The sequence below is a fragment of the Pinus tabuliformis genome, chromosome 5_2, assembly GCF_031772625.1.
Source record: "Pinus tabuliformis cultivar Carrire ecotype Pingquan chromosome 5_2, CPIR1, whole genome shotgun sequence".
NCBI classification, from domain to species: Eukaryota; Viridiplantae; Streptophyta; class Pinopsida; order Pinales; family Pinaceae; genus Pinus; species Pinus tabuliformis.
In genome coordinates, this window is record NC_142306.1 from 645,396,489 (window position 1) to 645,416,579 (window position 20,091).

Below are 20,091 nucleotides of genomic sequence, written 5' to 3' on the forward strand. Positions count from 1 at the left end.
TTAGGCGTGACACAGTCAACGCATAGAGCATTCAACAAAACATTGTGCCAGTTCCTATGTTCAGAGTATACAATCTTCTTGATAATACATATGAGGTTTTTATTAGTTGATTCAGCAAGACCGTTACCTTGTGGATAATAGTTAGATGAGTGTTTCAATACAATGCCATTTTCTAAAGGTAAATCATAAAGTCTAAGCGATGAAAAATAAGTTGCATTATCGAAAACAAGTGATGCCAGAACACCAAACTTGGTAATAATGTTATGTTTGAGGAAAATGATGACTTCTGATCATTCACTTGCTTGAGATGAACTGCTTCCATCCACTGTGTGAAATAGTCTATGGCAGTGAGAATATAATGGTGTTGCTTCGATGAGTGGGGAAAGATCTCACCAATAACATCTAGGCCCCATTGTTGGAATGGTTCTTCTACATCGATGGGTTCCAATGGGGCAGCTGACTTTCTATCATGACCATCACATTTATGACAGAATGGACACTTGTGGACATAAGCATGAGCATATTTGAATAATGTGGGTCGATAGTAACCAGCTCGCATAGCTTGTGTGTAGTTGTGTCACCCGTGTAATGTTCACCTACTGGCCCATCATGTAGATCATGCAATACCCTTTTTGAATCAAGTGCTTTTGAACACCTGAGCAGGACCCCATTATGGTGCTTTCAAAAAATCACTCCATGTAATAATTGGTATGATATAACTTTCAATCTGGTGGCCCTCTTTTGTCATGCTAATCAGTGTGAGGGAAAGGTACTGTGGTCAAGATATTTTTGCACATCTACGTACCAAGACGTGGCTACCTTAGCTGCGGTAGCTTGTTCGATATTATACATTTTGATTTCCTACTCCTAGCCATAAGAATCATATTCGGCCACATTTACTTATTCTGCTGCTAGCTGGCATAGATCATGGCCTTTTATGTTATGAAGTAGCTTGAACTCGAGATCGTACTCTTTCAATCTAGTCATCTAGTTCGCTCTTCTTTCACCCATCTCTTGTTGAACAAACAGTGATCTCACTACTAGGTGTGGAACAAAGATGATAACATGATTCCTCAAATGATACAACTTGAAGTGTTTTACTGCCTTATAAACTCCATAAGCTTGTTTATCGCTGGCAGTATAATTTAATTCTTGTCTCTATATGTCAACACTCATGAATTAAAATAGGCCTCTTATTCCTTGATCATCCTTTTGCATAAGAATGGTTGCGAGAAAAGTATCATAAGCGAAGGTGTACAACAAGAAATCTTTTTCTGAAATTTAGGCTATATAATGTTGGAGCTTCAATGATCATTTGCTTAATATGGGAAAATGTATCCTTTTCCCTTTTATCCCATTTATAGATTGCATCCTTCTTTATCATCTCTTGCAATGGATTTATGATCTGAGCATAATCTAAGATGAATTTGCGAAGGAAATTATTTTTCCCTAAGAAGGACTGCACAACCTTTTTACTCACCGGGAAGGGAATATTAATGTTGTTTTGACCCGCTCTAGGTCTACTTTGATACCAGATTTCATGATGATATGGCCCAAGATATTTCCCTCAGACACTGTGAAAATTCTCTTCTTAGGATTTAATGATATATTGTATTTGCGACATTTCTCGAAAATTTGCCTTAGATGATGCAGGTGGTCAAATCTATGCTTCAAAAAAACTATCACGTCATCTAAGTACACCCCAACAATTTTACCAATTAATCCACGAAAAGTGATGTCCATCACGTGTTGGAAGGTAGATCATGCATTGATGAGGCCAAAAGGAATTATCTTAAAAGAAAAAGTACCCCACTTCATTCTAAAGGTAGTCTTATGCCTATTGAGTTCCGCCACTAGAACCTGGTTGTATCCAGAAAAACCATCTAGCAACGAAAACATTTATGACCCCGATAATTTTTGCAAAATTTGTTCCATAGATAGCACCGGGTAATTATCTTTGACTAAGGCTTGATTCAAATTGTGAAAATCAACACACAAGTGAATTTCCTCAGACTTCTTTCTCACGGGTACTAGATTTGAGACCCATGTTGAATGACAAACTTTAAATATGATCTGAGCATCCAACAACTTTCTCAAGTTTTTCTAAAAGAGGGGATCAATAGTAGGATGAAGTTTCCTCAGTTTCTGCTGAAAAGGCTTGGCCCCTTTATAGGAATCACACATTGGATTATTCGTGTGTCATAAGTTTTTAAATCGTTGTACATCCACGCGAAGACATCTTGATACTCTTTGAAAATACAAATAAAAGCTTATCGCTCTTGAGGCATACAACAAGTACCGATATTCACAAAATTTAGATATTCGTTTGTCGCAAGATTTATTTGTTTGTGTGAGGGTGTAGAGCTATGGGTCTTTGCATTGATTAGTCCCGTGAACCGATTCTGTAGGTCATACAACTTTTCTAGTGATACCACACCCTTAGGCATGGAATTTCCTCTAATCACTTGCGTTGACTCCTACAATGCTCTTTTGTGCTCATCTTCATCGATCGTTGTGTCTTTGAACACATCAGTGTTCACCATAAAGTCCAGTATCTCTTGGTCATCATTAAAAACATGAAAAATTAATAATATTTTTTTTAACAGTAAAGGTTAGTAGGATTATATTAATCCGCACCCATTCGCGGAAAAAAACTGGGAGAATTACAAATTGAGTACATTGCCAACCTTGGGCATCAAAGTTTGCATACAATTCATCCAGACCCAATTCCCTTCCAAAATTACAAAAAACCACATAGTTTTTTCTTGATTACTACTATATACCCTACATAACTGATTTAAAAGAAAAATACATTTATATTTCTTCATCAAAACAAAGACACAAGAAGCTATCTAGTCCTCCATGGTAGCTGGAAGATTAAGGTCTATTCCTATTATTTCATCTGCAGACTGGGAGTTCTTTCGTTCCAGTTTGATTTGTAGGTCCTCAATTTGCTTTCTTAGAGCATCAATTTCATCTTCTAACTGGTGGATCTTTAGATTATTTTCAATCTGCCTCTCCTAAATTTGATATGAATCCTCCTACTGCTGCTAAAGACACCTTTGTATAAACGTCATTCCCTCCTTGAGTTCGAATTGTTCCTTGTTACATATCTCACAATCGGGTGGTGTGACTTATGCCTGAGGAGGGCTCATCACCTGCCTCTTGGCTGCACGACCTGCCACCCTACCCGAGCGAGGACGACATCAGCCCCAGGAGTAGAAACCAAAACTTCATCGTGAGAGTGGCTCCTTACGTCAATTGATTCAGAAGTTGGACACACTAAAACAAGGAACCCAACAATGACCACACAGAAGTCGAACTTCTCCCACTCCCCCTCAATTTCCTTTCCCTGATCAACTAAATCAAAATTGACCCACTCTCTAATTGAAAACTCACACTCCAGAGGGTATCTTCCCTCAGTCTCCACAACCAGAAAATTCCCCTGAATTCCCTGGCTACACAAGCCCTGCCACGAGGTCCTTTCACCAACACTAACTAGAGCATAGACATGCCCTCTCTTTTTGCAGAAGATTAAACCGTTATTCATCCATTTATATATTTTTCCGAGCCTTAGCCATATGAAGAAGTGTGGGACAATGGGCTTACCTCTAGATCCCAATGATCCACCATGATGATCTTGCTTATTGAAATGACTTCCACATTGTCCAATTTCACCTTCCCTTGCATGAATCGTCTGATCTAGGCCCATGTGAGTAAATGCAGTTCTCGTTAAAAAAGAATTCACATGTTTGTTCCTTGAATGCTCTTGTTAGGAATCCATATCCGGGAGCAAAATATAGAGTTCCCACACTTAAGCACAAACCAACGGCAAGTGTTTCAACATGCTGAGATCTACGGGCACGGGGCAAATGGAGGAAGACGTCACGCTGAGGAACACAACCATGAGGTGGGGAGAAGGGGAGAGAAGTGAGATGATGGATGTGGCTAGGATGGGGAGGATGGGTGAAGAAGGGTGAGCAACGATGGAGGGCGAGGTGGACGGAAGAGCAGGGTGAGGGTGATGTGGTGGGGGAGGAGGGAAATGGGAGGGCGGGAGGAGGGGTTGAGGGTGATGTGGTGGGAGAGGAGGGAGAAGGGGGGGTGGGGGTAGGGGACCTTGAAGGAGAGGACTGAACTAAAAGGAAGAGGAGCAATAAGGATAAGAAAACCCAATAGAACCCTGATTTTTGGCTTATGATTCTGATTTTTTATATAGGAGTCAAGATTAACTTTAAATTTTAGGATATTCCTCAAAGAAATTAGGGAATATGAAAGTTTCCCTCTATTTTGTTTACCTTATTGTTTTCTTCTCTCATTTTGCGGGCCTTATTAGCTTGCATATCAACTTCCTTGTTTTGATCTCTTAGGATGTGAAATTTTTTTAGTTTCCCAAACAGAGATAGTAATCCCTAGGCTCTCTTTAGCATTTGATTCAATTTGTTGTTCTGAGAAGTAGAGTTGTGGTTCATGTGTTTTATGATCAGAAAGGAGTCCCCTCGGATATTCATATCCATGATTCCTTTTTGTTGAGATAAATTGAGATCGAGGTACATTCCATATGCCTTTGCTTGGTTATTAGTCTTCTTGCCCAAACCCCAGGAAAACCTATTTTAATTATTCCTTCGAGATTAATGAGAATCCCTCCCCCTCCTACCACCCAAAAAAAAATAGTAATATTATCCGAAACGAATGTCCCATAAATAATCTCAATTCAAAAGCCATCCTCTAAAGGAGACAACCTAGCGACAACATTTTCTAATGTATTGACAACAAAATTCTGAATTTGAAGAACATAAATGACATTAAAAGCTTTGAAATGGGAAATCAAATGCAATACCTCTTGTTGATAATTCTAGAGATTAGGTGACACATAGTGTATCATGTTTCGTACTTGTTGTGTGACAATTTTGAAGTCACTTATTGCTTTAAGCACCTCAACTTTGAGGTTGATGGATTTCTTCAAACCAAGAATGAGTGCTTCATATTTTACAACATTATTAGTGCACTCAAATTCCAAGCGGCAAGAGATCAGATGTTTTTTCTATCACGGGTCTACTCAAATACAATTAGCTCCATAACGCTCCTGTGCCTTGGAAACATCAAAATACAAATTCCAGATACTAGCAAAACTAGAGCTATGTCCTACACTACTACTATTTACATCTACTGTACAAATGTCATTTTCACCAACCAAATTTCGTGGAAGGAGTTCCAACTATGTATCTAGTGGGACAGGTGAAGGTTGTGCAAGATAACATATGTGATCTAAAAAAATAAAAAATAAAATCTACAAAGCTCATTAGTTCATTTTTTCCCTCAAGTTGTGTCACGGTATGTTTCATGTATGAATCACTTTCTACTCGAATCTGGTTATTCCCGGCCTTATATGGAAGCCATAAATGTGACCAGTCTGTCACAAAGTATCCTTGGATCTTGTTGGACCAATCTCCACTCAAAAGTAATCCATAGGCTTCGGGGATGTCCACAATCACAATATTTATGCACTAGCGAACTCTGTGGTTTGATAACAAATAAATGAGAACATTTCTAAGTTCACCATTGGCCTCGACAAATGATTTGTCCAGTTGTATGATTCATGCATCATTTTTATCCCATTTGGTGCTAATTTTCTTGGCAACAGACAATGACATGAAATTTGTAGATGCACCATAATCAACTAAACAATTATAGAAATTATAATTAAAGATTTCAAAAAATAACAAAAACGGGGGTAGGGAGTGTTAGAATTCAAATTAACAATATTTACTATAGATTCGATTACATCGCGAGAGTTACCATACATTACCTGAGAAGCAAAAACTTTCGTACTTGCTGATGAGTGTGATGAGAGTGCTTGTAGAATCAGTTCTCGCTGACCCATTATCTTTGCGAGCTCAAAGAGTGAGATGTTAGAGCGAGCTCTTTTCATATCTTCAACAATGTTGTAATCAATATTCTCAATTTGAATGAGCTGTACTGATGAATTAGGTGGTGTGTCTTATTGTTGGTGGAAGTGCTCTTAGAAGATGGGGTGCTTCCCATCTTGCTTTGTAGATTCTGAGTTGGATTAGAGGGTGGAAGAACTCTTTGTAACAACTGCTTCTTTAACTCTTGCTCAAAAATAGGTGCATTGCTTCTCAAATTATAACGGCCAGTTGACTGTTGGGGAGGAGTTTCACTCATTGACGGTTTATCAACACCACCCTTCTTATCAATGTTGTATATAACACCAAGCATATTCACTAAGTTCCCAACACCAAAATATTCATCACCCACGGTTGGTTCGTTTTCTTCCTCATTCTGCTTAGATTGTTCTTCCACTAATAGCATGTTTACAAGATTAGTCATCATGGTGTTCATGTTATGATTCCACTGCGGACATGTTTTCTCATAATATTTTTCTTGATGAAAGGTACATAAACTATCCATGCCCAAACTTTTGATGTTGAACACCATGTTAGAACTTTGAGCAGATTTGGGTGGTTAAGAATTATTATTCCTTTTCAAGAGAAACGACTTGAAAGGCTTGTTGTTGGTTAATGCCTCGCTTGACCTCCTCTTGAGTTCTGATACTTTGTTGGTGAGTGTCTTCAAAGACTTTTTCAAGCTTTCCATGTCAAATGAATATTTCTCTTTAGCTTTGGAAGAGGCTTAGGTCTTTTTACCAACTTCCTTAGAGTCCCTAGAATCGTCATCATCATTAATGGCTCCAATAACACATAAGTCATTTTATACAACATGTGATTCTGCAAAGTTTAAAGCCAGTGTCTCCTTTCCAACTCTTTTGATGAAAACATAAATGTTAGTTGGCAAGGCAAACGTGTAATAATCTATAGTGATAGAATCACATGGTTGCGCATTTGCGAGGAACTTATTCAATATGGTTAAACCTTTGATTAAAAATTTAACTTTCTGATTTACCCCCATCTTAATATTACCAAGTTCTTTTAACAAAATGGTGGGAGTTTTATCATCAACAAACGTTTTCAAAAACAACTTCTTAAACTCTCTCCAACCATGGATTGAATTAATAGGTAGACTATGGTATCATGCTGCTGCTCTACCTTCTAAAGTAAAAGGAAAGAGTCTCTAAGAAACATCGTCATATCGTACCTCTAACATTCACAAATGCATGTAGACATCATTAATATGGTCCTCTGACTTAGTATTCTTGTCAAGATCAAACTTTGATAAGAGCTTCCCCAGATGTTTCGGCATTCTATGAAGATTTTCCAGAAGAGACAGTGGCCCTTGGGACATCCAACACAAGTCTTTATCAACCATGTCTTTGTCTTCCTTTTTTTCCTCCTTTTTTGAATCTGATGAGCCTTCTCCTTCACCGTTCAAGCATTCGTTAAATTCAAAATCAACTCTCAACTATTCTTTGTCGAAAAGAACAAAATCTTCCTCATGCTCTTTGTCAATAGGTGGAAGTACATTTTGTTGAACTATTTCTTTTGAAGGTTCTGCTAATTCTTCAAGAGTGGCAAAGGTCAAATCTTCCACCGATGCAACCAATACACCAATACAAATTGTTTCTTTCTGTCTAGGGTGATGAGGGAGACTATGTGCGACGAGAAGTAAACCAAGAGATTTCAAAAATTGATGGGTAATAGGTCGAATTGCCTGGAGTTGGTCGTAAGTAACTTCGTATGCTAAATCCGAACTAGGTTGGGAAGACCCTCCTACTTTAGGATTAGGAGTTGAGGTGGAACTCAGAATATTACTGCCTTGCACAGAAGATGAATGATTAGGATGTGATGAGTTATCAACCATAAAAAGGTGGTTTCCCTCCTTCTAGTGCTAGAATGTTGAGAGTATTGGAACTCGCCAAAATGAAAGGGGGTCTCCCTGATGAAAAGTCCCAATTAGACTTTGCAACGTTTGGAATGGGAGCCCTTCCAAAATTAAGGCCTGAGTGTCACTGTTCTTAAAGATTTTCCTTGGTTGCGAAGGTTAGCATGAGAGAGAAATGCACATGTACTTTTGAGGGAACAAGTGAGTATTTCTTGTGAAATGTTCAATTGTATAATGTATCGAGGTTCTTTCATTGAAAGGGGATAAAAGTGAGAATTTATGAGAAAAGTAATAATACTAATCTAATAAATACATACGAGCATATACATATAAGGAATTGTTAAACAACGAGCGAAATAGTTCACTTAGCAGTAACAATCATTAAAACATATACAACACACATTTAATAAGATAAGCACCAAAATAGTTTAATTTCTTTAGTACAAAATAACAACAACGTACACTGCAAACATTCAAATAATAGTCTTATAATGTTTATGATATACACATGAAAGTGTGTTGGCTCAACGAGCTTCGATTATTAAGCGAAAACTCCAAGATACATAGTTACAATAAACATCACTAGCTCTAATAGTGGAGCGTTAGAGCTACCAATTTCTCTCCAAAAGAACTAACTTACTCTCAAATGCCTAGTGGTAGAAGCCAAGATGAAAAGTCCTTTGCTTGAGCCATGAGGATGTATATATAGAAAATGGGGTGACTCTTCACCTTACTTGTGACTCTTGGACTTCCCTCATGATTCTTTGACTTCTACATAACCTTTCACATTCTATAGATGACTCTTGGACTTCCACTTTACATTACATTTCTCATAATATTCAAAAATTACATAATTACATCTATAAATGATGTGCACATGATGATTTATTTGACACCTTGAAGTGACATCTTGACAAGACATGACTTGACACTGATGACATGGGCTTGATGTTAATGTGGCAATGTCAAGCCACTCTTCAAGTTGTTATCCTTTTGTCTTCTTAAGAGATCGTACATGTTCTTTCTCTTCCTCCTTCATAAGGCTTGAAGATAGGGAGTCTCCACTGTAATCTTGATCTTCCAACTTATGTTGCCATCTAGTGTCCCTCCATATTTTGGTTCAATGGTCAACTTATAATTTTAGCTTCATAGATGTCTTCTAGTGATCCAAGTGGATATTGATGGCCACCCACCTATTCCATGTATACCTCCATTCAGTTTCATCAATTTCCTTTATTCTAATAACATTTACTATTTTTAGCAATTTTTCAAGTCTTGAACTTCTGGAGCTATTTTGACCCCCTAAATGACATTTTTTTGAGGTCCACAACAAACCCATGCAAATACTGTAATAATTAGAGAGATATTTCCAACGACATATCATACGCACCAAACATAGATCATATGACCAAGTTACGATCCTGGGAAGTTTTCTACCCAACTAACCCCAACGGGCCCCACAAACTCTTGGCGTTCCATCTCCTGGGGTTAGGGTTTTGGTTGTTTAGGGTTTCCATTTATTGTTAAATAATGAAAGGGCCCTTGAACCTCATTGTAACACAGTTCAAAGGTCTACTCTTTCTCTGTTTTTCTTTGCATGTCCCGAACAAGGTTAGGGTATAAGGAGTTAGGGCTCAAACTGGTTGAACCTTTGCAAGACCAACCTTGCAAACCCCAATGACCTCCCATGGAGGAAGAAAAGAAAGAAGAGGGAGCAAGAGATCCTTTCAAAATATTGCTCGAAGAAGCCCTCGAGCGACAAAGGAATGCAATGATGGACAACTTTGCTCAGATCCTTCAGCAACTACCCATAGGCAACACATCTTCATCCAACAGCCACTCTGGAGGCGCCACTCCCTTTAAGGTACAAGTCAACTTTGACATCCCCATGTTTGAAGGGCAGATAGATGCAGACACCATAAATAGATGGTTAAATCTGTTGGAAGGATATTTTTCGGTGCATGACTTTTCCAATCGGGAAAAGATTGCTTTTGCGCTCCTAAAAGGCACCCCCCATGTCAAAGATTAATGGGAAACCTACTGTGAATAGAAGGACAAGAGGGAACCCTCATGGTTTTCAGTCACACCCACTCGCAATTATTTTTGAGACGCCATCAAGGAAATATATTACCCTATCGGGGGCTATGAAGATAAATACATAAAGTGGGCCATGTTGCAGCAGGGAAGGAACCAAGACGTGCTAGAGTTCACAAATATTTTTCATACCCTTCACATGAAGTTGGGTATTAAGGATTTTGAGTGACATTTGGTACTCAAGTATTGCAGTTGTCTACACAAGTACATCGAAGACAATATGAAGTTCTTGGACATCTCCTCTCTTGACGTCGTATTGATATGCTGTCAAGATCAAGAAGAAATTTAAACAGAAGAAATGAGACTTTGGATCTACGAACAAGGGACAAAGACAAGATGAGGTGACCCAGGATAACCCACCGAAGCCACAAGCAAAGAAAAACACCATGAAGACAAAGAATGACACAAGAAAATGGCGTGAGTTCCATAAGAGACCCACTCACAACACAAGTGAGTGTTGAGCCAAGCAGTCATTGGTGGCCGATCTAAAGGCTTCCGAATCAAATGCATGTTCCGACTCTGAGGTAGAACCCGACTAGTGGAATGATAAAGGGAAGCATATTATTGATGTCGTGCCCAGTGCCACCATTGCCACCACCAAGATCTAGAAGATTGAGCTCAAAGATCCAAAGGAGGGGGGGTGACTCTTCCACTCAAAAATGTGGGTGAAGGGTTCTCCGCTGCAATTGATTGTTGACAACTGAAGCCAAAAGAACCCCATTTCAGTAGAGGTTGTGAAGCCATTAGGCCTTCCAACCACACCACACCTGTAACCGTACACCACTAGGTGGCTTCACCAAGGATGATATCTCCACATCGGCTAGCAGTGTCGCCTTCCCTACAACATCAAGCCCTTCACAGATAAGGTATTGTGTGATGTTGCTCCTCTTGAAGTTTGTGATGTATTATTAGGCCAACCATACTTGTGGAAGCGTCATGCTATGTATGAGTCTCAGCCTCACACTATTATTATTACATTGGGAAATAAGTTATATAGGATACTAAAGGTAGCACCGCCTACCGCCATCTCTTTGATCTCTGCAAAGCAATGCAGTAAGATCATTTCCTAGACCAGGAAATTTGTCTTCCTTATGATAGAAGAAAATTGTGGCCACATCCACGCCCTCTAGATAGGGATCCTCCACATGACAGAAACAGATAGACAAGGTCGTGGAGGAGTATATGGATATCTTCACCTCACCCACAAGGGTACCCCTACACTGTCAAGTCAAGCACTCCATTGTTCTGACCCCAGTTGTGCCACTACCCAACAAACCGATCTATTGACGCTCTGTCTAGAGAACGATGAAATTAAGAGGTAGATTCAGGAGCTGTTGCAAAAAGGGCACATCAGGCCAAGTTCATCACCCTGTGGGAGTTTGATCGTGTTGGTATAGAAGAAGGATGAGACTTGAAGACTCTGTATTAACTATCGAGCACTGAATATGATCATTGTCTGGAATAGGCATCCAATCCCACAGATTGACGATATTTTGGACCAGCTAAAGGGGGCCGAATATTTTAGCAAGATTTACTTGAATTCCAGTTATCACCAGGTACCAATCAAACCCTCTGATGTATGGAAGACTGCCTTCAAATACAAGGAGGGCATTTTCGAATGGTTGGTCATGCTTTTCAGGTTGACGAATGCCCCCAAAACCTTCATGCGAATGATGGATGACATCTTGCGACCCTTCACCAACTCGTTCGTGGTTGTGTACCTAGACGACATCCTGATCTTCATCCAGAGTTGGGAAGAGCACATACACCATATCTGACAGGTCCTCCAAACCCTGTGACAACACAAATTATGTGCCAATTTGGAGAAATGCACTTTTGATATGACCCAGGTTCAATATCTAGGGTACATCATTGACGAGGAGGGGTGTGCATGTCAACCCAACAAAGATACATGTTATTGAAGATTGGCCAACCCCAACCACTCTAACAAAGCTCCACAAGTTTCTAGGTCTTGCCAATTTCATTGCAGGTTCGTGTTGGGATTCTCTCGTATCACTTGGCCTTTGAGTCAAGTCACCAAGGGCGGAGTGAAAGCAAAGTTCTTTTGGTCTGAATCTCAACAAAAGGCGTTTGTCGAGTTGAATCATCCCCTCTGATCTGCACTAGTGCTCACATTACCAGACCTGTAACAACCATTTGAAATTGAGACAAACGCCTCCGACTATGCTATTGGTGCAGTTCTTATCCAGCAGGGGCAATCAGTGGCATATCACAGTGAGACACTTTTAGATACAGTCTGAAAGTATCCCACCTATGACAAGGAGATGTATTCCATTATACAAGCTTGCTGACAATGGAAGCATTACATTTTGGGGAAGGAAACAATCCTCCACATAAACCACCGAACCCTTAAGTTCATACAAACATAAGGAAAGTTGCAGAATGATCACCATCAGAAATTGTCCACATATCTGCAACACTTCCATTTGAACGTCAAGTTCAAGAAGGGAAGCACCAATAATGTTATAGACTATTTGAGTCGATCACCAGTTATGGCATTGACCACTGTGCTAAACTCTTATGGAAACGAGACTTCGAGGTGGACGCATCTTTACAAGAGCGATCCATAATTCGGCAACACATACCAGATGCTCTTGGAAGGCAAGTAAGTTCCATCTTTTCAACTTCAAGGCACAGTGTTATGCCACCTGGGACACCTATGTGTTCCTTCAAGCGAGTGTTCCAAGATGATTTGGGAGGCGCACTATAGTTGGATCCCTGGACATTTTAGAGTAGAGAAAATAGTGACAGTGTTGCATAAGTATTTTTATTAGTCGAACCTTCGACATGATGTTGGGAAGTACATCAGATCTTGCACTGCCTGCACCATTGCCAAACCAACAATCAAGAAGAAAGGCATATATACTCCTCTGCCTACTCCTAGTCGGCCTTGGGAATCCATCTCCATGGATTACACATCAATACTTCCTTCCACTAAGCATGGCAACGACTGCGTTTTCATGGTCGTCAACAGATTCTCTAAGATGGCAATTTTGTCGGCTTACAAGAAGAGTATCATAGCAAAAGCCACTACTCAGTTATTCTTTAAATGAGTGTGGCTACACTTTGGGATCCCACAGTCCATTATCTCAGATTGGGGCAATAGGTTCTTGAGTACATTTTGGTAAAGCCTCCGGTCGATGCTGGATACAAAGCTCACTAAGTCCACGACCTTCCACCCCCAAACTAATGGCAAAACAAAGGTCGTCAACCGAATGATCATGCATATTCTGCGCATGTACAACTCGAAGCACCCACGCACATGGGATGAAATCCTCCCCTATGTCTAGCATAACTACAACAAAGATCCCCATATCTCAACTGACCACAACACCTTTTAGGTGGGTTTGGGATTCCAACCACTATGTCCCGTTGATGTGGCCATACCATTTGCAGTTACTCAGGAAGATCCCCCTCATGTCTAGTCCGAATTTGACAGGGATAATATCTTCATTGAGCGCATTCAACACATCCGCCAACAAGTCCATGACATATTGGACATATCCATACTAAGTACAAGCAATGTCATGATCATCATCAGGTGCCACACAAGTTCCAGGTGGGTGATAAAGTTTGATTACATTTGCAGAAGGAGCACCTCACTGGACCCTACCACAAGCTTCGCTCACTCTGATATGGGTCGTACACCATCACAAAGGTTATAGGAGACAGTGCCTTTGAGATCAACATCCCACCATTCCTTGGCCTGCACCCAGTATTCAATGTGGACCGACTGCGACCATACTTTCCCCCATTATTGGACACATCCAACGTTGCTGAGCAATTGACACCAATAGAGCTCAACCCAAGTTGCATCAAACATGCCACAACTAATAGGATCATGGACACACAAATCAAGAACACTCACCAACAGAGGATCTAGCTATATTGAGTTATCAAAGCAGGCCAACTCCTTCACCAGGGCAAGTGGTTCACTAGGGACTAGGTTCAACAAAAAATTCCTCACCTCATGGAGGCTTTGCACGCAATGGGGACCATTGCTTCCTAAGGGGGGAGGACTGATCCAGGTGGATATTGGTGGCCACCTGCCTATTCCACCTAGACCTCTAGTCAGTTTCATTAGTTTCCTTGATTATAACAACATTTACTATTTTTAGCAATTTTTTGGATCTTAAACTTCGAGCACTGTTTTGACCCATAAACAACATTTTTAAGGTATGCAACAAGTCGTAAATCCCATAGTACTCATAGAGATCTTTCCAACGAGGTATCATACACACCAAATGGAGATCATATGACCAAGTTATGATCCCGGGAAGTTGGTTGCCCAACTAACCCCAATGGGGTCCACAAACTCTTGGCGTTCCATCTCCTGGGGTTATGGTTTTGGTTGTTTAGGGTTTCCCTTTGTTGTTCAACAATAAAAAGGTCCTTGACCCTCATTGTAACACAATTCGAAGACATGTAGCCACCACATCTCTTTTAAGAGATAAGCTACCATCACCCGAGCTAATTTATTTTCATTCCGTATGTAAGCATATTTCTGTTCTTTGATGTTAATGAAATGAAGTTTTATTTCTGCTACATCTCTATGTTTATGTTTATATTTATGTTCCGTTGCATTCCTGCATAAGTCTGGATCATCTAACATGGTCTCTTTCTTCTTCTCCTCCATGATCATCCTGTTATGAAAAGATATAATACTTGCAACTAGAAACCACTCATGACAAGACGACATCAATCCAGAAATCTCCTCACCTAACTTGCTCATGAAAATGTTGATTGAGCTAGAACTAGGTGCTGTATTGAAAGGCATACTCAGGGATTGTGTAGTGCGCAGTTCCAGGGACCAAGAGTGATGTATTGAAGCTTGAGACTCCACAATGCACAGTTCTGGAGCCTTGGACAAGATGACTGTTGAAATGTGGCAACAAGAATATTCCAATTTAATTTGTCCTTGAATTAAATTGTGAATTAAAATCGAATTTAGTCTTAACAACTACTTGGAAATAATTAATTAAGTTATTTTGACTTAATTAGTTGGAGAGGTTCAAGTTAGAAGTCTTTATGAAGTCATGCAAGAGTTATCCCTTAAATTAAGGAGATAAGATTGAGTTATATTTAAGTTGTAATTAGTTAACTCAGTTCACTGAGTTAAGTCCAGTTAAATTAGTTCCAAACTATTTGAGGAACTAATAGAGAGTTAACAGTCAGTTGATACATGCATGCACTCACCTAGTGTACTCCAATTAACTGAAGATTCCCTCATCAGAAACTCATGCATGTCTATCCTGAGAAAGACCCAGTTGAGAGTAAAGACAAGGACAATGTACTATCAGTTGCATGTGTTTTTCTATAAAGAAAACTCATGCATGCAGAAGGAATCATTCCTTGAGGATTGTGCAGTTCTGACAGTGTGTGACAGTGATCATCCACTGGGTAGAAGAGGTTTTCCACTTGGTTGAAGGAGAATCATCCCAAAGGAACATCGCAAGGAAATAGGAGCTTGGAGGGCAGAGAGGAAGGCTTGAGAGAAGCCAAGATTTCCTGTGAGCATCTGTGAGGATTGTATTGAGAGCTGGATTGTTGTGAGAGCTAAGGTTTTGTATGATTCATATGTATTTCCACCTTGTATGATAATACAGATAGTGGGGTTTTTAGCTGAGGCTTTCCCCAAAGTATTTTCATGTGTATTGTGTGATTGATTCTTCTTCTTCTTGTTACATGTGTTCAAATTGATCTTTAAGCTTCCACAAATTGATAGTAGAAATAGGTTATGGTATTCTGCTTTGATTTATATTGCATTATCGGGTTAACCTACAAGCAGATTTTCTACTTAGGTCTCAGAGTGAGATTTGTAGAGAATTTGAGAATTTCTACATGGTATCGGAGCTATAAACAGTATACTGAGAAGAGAATTCGAAGTTTGAAGTTCGGTGTTGCAGGTGCAAATCGAATTCATATCATACTTCAAGGTTGGCGAATGGTGTTCTATGGCTTGAGACTCGAGTATGCCTTGGAAGGTAGCTCGAATTACATAGCATGGAAAGATAAAATGGAGGCTGTATTAGAAGACAATGGCTTGAAGGAATTCATTGGTCAAGAAATCCAAAAGCCAGCTTCAACTAATGCACAAGAGTTGGTTGAGTGGAAGAAGTGTGTGGCAAAGGCGAGACGGATCATCCTTGAGGGAGTTCGAGACCATATTGTCTCGAGTCTCCATAGGAAGGATACTCCATTTTCAATGTGGAAGACATTGAAGGACCTCTACTAGAACAGTAGCGACCAGAGGAAATTGGCGCTTAAGGATAAGCTTCGAAGAATCAAGATGGAGAAGGGCGATACTATTTCCACATATCTGAACAAGCTCACCACCTGCAGAGATGAGCTTGGCAGTGTGGGAATAACTACTGCCGATGATGATATGGTGAGCCTCGCTCTCCTTGGCCTTCCAAAGAGTTGGAATAGCTACCAGGACTCTATGAATGGAAGGGAGAAACTGCCGGATTAGGAACGACTGTGGTTGGATCTTATGCAGGAGGAGATTAGGAGGAGCACACGAGATGGTTCTTCATCCAAGGATGATGATGAAGAAAATCTGGCCTTAGCAAGTAAGGCAAGGAAAGGGAAGGGGAAGGCTTCTCATTCCAAATCGAATTCTTCTCATTGAGGGCAGAAGGGTGACATGTCTAAAGTGAGATGCTTTAATTGTCATGAGATGGGAGATTATGTGACTAAATGCCCATCGAAGAAGTCCAAGAAGGGATCCTCGGTAGGATCGAAAGGTGAGGCATTAGCCTCTCAGTTCGAAATGGACTTTACCCTCATTGCATGCATGGTGTCATCGATGATGGGTTGTGTCTAGTATATTGATAGTGGAGCCTCATTCCACATGACCGGTGATAAAAGTTTATTTAGTGCCTTGGAGGAGAAAGACCTCAAGATGCGCATAAATATGGGTGACGATGGAAGGTATAATGTTTCAAGAGTGGGCACGGTTGCTTTTCAGAGGGAGCATGGAGCTCCTATCACCTTGACAGATGTGAAGTATGTGCCTGGACTGAAGAAGAACTTCGTATTGGTAGCGATGTTGGAGGACAAAGGCTACGATGTTGTCTTCAGTAAATGAAAGGTGTTCCTAAGACACATAACCATGGGTCAGACCAAGAGGATAGGGATTCGGGTGAAGAATCTTTATGAACTAGAGGTAGATGATTATGCAGCATTGAGTACAAAAGCAGAATTGGTGCAAAGCCAAGACATTGGCGAGTTGTGGCGTAGGCGGTTGGGCCATTTGCATCATGGGGCTTTGAAGATAATGCAGCAGATATCTACAGGACTTCCCAAAGGTAAACTTGAGCAAGTTGACACATGAAAAGGTTGTACCCTGGGAAAGTACACCAAGTATTCCTTTCATGATCGATACAATCGAGCAAAGGCTATCTTAGAGCGAGTTCATACTGATGTGTGTGGACCATTCTCGATGGCATCCACTGCGAAGCAAAGGTATTATGTGATTTTCATTGATGATTATTCTCGTAAATGCTAGATTTATTTCATGCAGAAGAAGGACCAAACCTTCACAAAGTTTTGTGAGTTCAAAGCTTTGGTCAAGAAAGAGTCAGGGAAGAAGATCAAGGCCTTGAGAAGCGACAACGATGGAGAATATATCTCTCAAGAGTTTAAGGACTTTCGTGCAGCGGAAGGAATTAAATGAGAGTTGACGACACCTCATAACCCACAATAGAATGGGGTAGTCGAGAGGAAGAACAGAACTATTGTAGGGGAAACACGGGCGATGCTGCATGACTAAGGCCTACCACTTCACTTGTGGGTTGAGGCATGCAACACAACGGTCTATTTGCAGAATAGAAGTCTGCATCGCATACTTGGGGTGAAGACACCAGAGGAAGCTTTCTCCGGTAAGAAACCAGATGTGGATCACTTAAGGATCTTTGGCTCATTGGTATATTGCCATGTGACAAAGGATGCACGGAAGAAGCTTGAGCCGACAACAGAGTTGGGGATACTTGTGGGGTACATTGATACACCTCACAACTATCGGGTGTACTTGCCTACCAGTCGGAGGACAGTGGTTTGCAGAGATCTCAAGTTTGATGAGCAGAAGGCCATGCGAGTTTCCCTTGAGAGGGAGCTCCAACTATAGGTTGTGGAGGAACTGTTGGTTCCTAAGGAGAAGGAGCCTCAGACTGATGCGGAGCAGCCGCATGCAGAGGTTCTAGGAATGGAGACATCCACTCAAGCAGAGTCTTCCAGATATGGACGAAAGCGCGCAAGAGAAGCTGACAAATTGCTGCAGGATGCGAGAGAGAATGTGGGAGCACCATCTTCTCAGCGCAGACAAAGGAGGTCACCTGAGAGGTACACTGGATACATGGCCCTTGCTGGGGAATGTGTTGAGACCGAGCCATCTTCCTTTAAGGAAGCAGTGCAGTAGCCGATTTAGGTTGATGTTATGGTGGAGTAGTATGACTCCATAGTTCGTAACAGTGTTTGGGACGTGGTTCCGAGACCGGAGAACAAGTCAGTTGTGAGTTCCCGTTGGATTTACAAGGTAAAGCAAGCTGTTGATGTAGCGAGGAGGATCATGTTGTTGCAGTATATTTCGACAGAGGAGCAAGATGCTGACATTTTGACAAAGGCATTGTCTAAGTGTAAATTCGAGTTCCATAGAGACAGGATCGGGGTGGCAAATAATCCTTTTCTTGTTGAGAGGGAGTGTTGAAATGTGGCAACAAGAATATTCCAATTTAATTTGTCCTTGAATTAAATTGTGAATTAAAATCGAATTTAGTCTTAACAACTACTTGGAAATAATTAATTAAGTTATTTTGACTTAATTAGTTGGAGAGATTCAAGTTAGAAGTCTTTCTGAAGTCATGCAAGAGTTATCCCTTAAATTAAGGAGATAAGATTGAGTTATATTTGAGTTGTAATTAGTTAACTTAGTTTACTGAGTTAAGTCCAGTTAAATTAGTTCCAAACTGTTTGAGGGACTAATAGAGAGTTAACAGTCAGTTGATGCATGCATGCACTCAGCTAGTGTACTCCAGTTAACTGAAGATTCCCTCATCAGAAACTCATGCATGTCTATTATGAGAAAGACCCAGTTGAGAGTAAAGACAAGGATAGTGTACTATCAGTTGCATGTGTTTTCCTATAAAGAAAACTCATGCATGCAGAAGGAATCATTCCTTGAGGATTGCGCAGTTCTAACAGTGTGTGAGAGTGATCATCCACTGGGTAGAAGAGGTTTTCCACTTGGTTGAAGGAGAATCATCCCATAGGAACAATGTAAGGAAATATGAGCTTGGAGGGCAGAGAGGAAGGCTTGAGAGAAGCCAAGATTTCCTGTGAGCATCTGTGAGGATTGTACTGAGAGCTGGATTGCTGTGAGAGCTAAGGCTTTGTATGATTCCTATGTATTTCCACCTTGTATGATAATACAGATAGTGGGGTTTTTAGCTGAGGCTTCCCCTAAAGTATTTTCATGTGTATTGTGCGATTGATTCTTCTTCTTCTGGTTATATGTGTTCAACTCGATCTTTAAGCTTTCGCAAATTGATAATAGAAGTAGGTTACAATATTCTGCTTTGATTTATATTGCATTATTGGGTTAACCTACAAGCATATTTTCTACATATGTCTCTGAGCGAGATTTGTAGAGAATTTGAGAATTTCTACAATGACTGCACAGTTGAGGAGCTCAGTGAGGCAGTCTTAAGCCTTAAAATTGTCCAATGCACAGTACATGAGATAGATAGGCTTAGGGATTGCGTAATTGCACAACTCAAGGAGACAATATGACAACTTGAGGCTTGCCACTACTCAATGTGCAAAAGGAGGCTGACGGGGAGGATGAACTGCACAATTGTGGAGGTCAAGGGGCTAAGGTTGAGCACTGAGACTGCACAATGCGCCGTCCTTGGAGTTAGGGACTGCACATTGTGTATTTCCAAGAGGAAAGGGATCAACTTGAGGGTTAACCTTGTGCAATGCACAGTTCTAGGGGGCTGAGCGAGGTCAAGTTGATTGGGCAAGAAATTTCCAGAATTTGACTAAGTGTGGGATTAGTGAAACCAAGGTTGAACTTATGAATGATCACACACACTCAAAATAATTGAGGACACAACATTTAACACTCAATACACAAGAACAACATGATCCCCTTAGTGCGACAACAATATAACAATC